This window comes from Odontomachus brunneus, unplaced genomic scaffold (genome assembly GCF_010583005.1).
Source record: "Odontomachus brunneus isolate Ranch 3 - 2012 unplaced genomic scaffold, Obru_v1 Obru_scaffold_206, whole genome shotgun sequence".
Taxonomy (NCBI): Eukaryota; Metazoa; Arthropoda; class Insecta; order Hymenoptera; family Formicidae; genus Odontomachus; species Odontomachus brunneus.
Genome location: NW_022639656.1, coordinates 177,686 through 179,493, shown reverse-complemented (window position 1 = coordinate 179,493; position 1,808 = coordinate 177,686). Strand labels below are relative to the sequence as shown.

Sequence of the window (1,808 nt, the reverse complement as noted above, 5' to 3'; positions counted from 1 at the left end):
CATGAATTGTAAGAACATTGTTGGAGTCATCAGAGTCACCGCGTGCGCGCTCGATCATCAGGTTAAGCAACAGTTTAATGCGGTCAGGACATGGATGGGTGGACCAGTGGTATACCGCTTGGGATCGAAGTTATCGCAGGAGGATTCATGAAAGTTTGGAATGTTGTTGATAACCTTCGATATCTAGTAGTTTATGAGACATGAGAAAATTAGGAATATAAGTATATTTTTGTAAACATTATGATTTTCTCATTTTTCCCTTCGCATAATAATTCTCAGTATTTGATTACTATCAATATTTAACAGTGATTTTATTATCAGTATGCACCAGAAATTAAGTAATTGGCCAAAAAATTACTGAATTATTGGTAATATTAAATTACTAATAATTTTTCAGTATTTCTTAGTATGATATTTCTATAAGGGATGTATTTATTACATAAGTAATTGTGTGATAAATATCAGTTATCCAAAAAATACTAAAACAAAAAGTACCAAAAAAAAGACAAAACGAAAAGTACATGTTAACTTAAACAAAGTGCAGATGTTTTAAATATTCAAAAAAGTAGTGAGATCAATATAATTAACTAAGTACGAATATGTAAGTATTTATTATATAGGTAATTATGTGATAAATATCAATATTGTAATATTCAGATATTTTGAAGAAACTTTTTTTTTAATCAGTTATGTTTTATGTCAGTGTCTTGTGTCAATTTGTTATTTTCTGTATCTATAGTTGGGACAAATTCCTAGTAGCACATATTGGATTCACATACGTTTTCTAAACGTATGTACCATTTCATAACCGTTTGTAAAATGTTTCCTACACGTTTCTAAACTGTATTTGCTAATTGACACGTTTTCATGTAGTATATTGTAATTCATCATATTTTATTAATATTAATAATTGAACGTTGAAATATCGAAGTATCAAATTGAGAGAAAAACTTTCAATTATTTCGGTCTATCAATTTCTATCGCTTTCTCTTTTTCGTTTATTATTATCATAGAAATTTATTACAGTTTGAATTTTAGCTATTTTTGCTGTCTTATGAAGTAATCTCGTAATTGTAATTGCAAATATGTGGGTAATTATTTTATTTTATTTTCGAGTTTACGCTAAACGAAAAAATATATGATCGATTTAATATTTATTGCACACGTAATATGCGTCCATTCTGATTGGTGCAGTCAATACGGAAATCTTTATAATATTTCACCTACGAAAATCTTTTCTTTCTCGCCAATTAATTTTAAATTCAGATTACATGTTTGCAATGCGGATCGCGGACATCACAAGCGCAGATTAATATAACACTACAAGAAAATATACTTGAAATTGTAATTACTTGATATGTACATCTACTAGTCGATCATAAATCTTTTCCTCTAGTCTAACGTAAATTCGTGAACATGTTGCTTATTGCAGTCTATATACAGGGTGTCCCATTTTAAGTAGGCACCCCGAATAATTGCGAAGGAAGTGATTTTCAAAGAAAATGATCCAGACAAAAGTTGTTGCATTCAGAGGGGGACGTCCAATGGTGACCTTGAAATTGTCTTATATTACCTTCCTCAAGATTATTCCAAAGTCAAAGTATTTTTTTTTAATGGAATGACGTAATTTTGATAACGCCAATCGATAGAGCGGAAAATTTTACGTTAAAAACATGGATTTATATGTCCTGATCGGTCGACCTAATGTAGGTGGAGAAAGGTCATATCTCATTTTAAACTATCAGTCCAAAGAACTTGGATCGTAATCAGTAAAATCAAAATCAGAAAAAAATGCAACCAGTAAAGGC

At 30.0% G+C, this 1,808-nt stretch overlaps 1 protein-coding gene across 3 annotated transcripts in view; it reads right to left on the bottom strand.

Moving 5' to 3' along the window:
- Positions 1–1,808, bottom strand: part of LOC116852195 (transmembrane protein 8B-like) — a 213,237-nt gene that overhangs the window by 156,817 nt on the left and 54,612 nt on the right. The gene's annotated exons all lie outside the window — the stretch shown is intronic.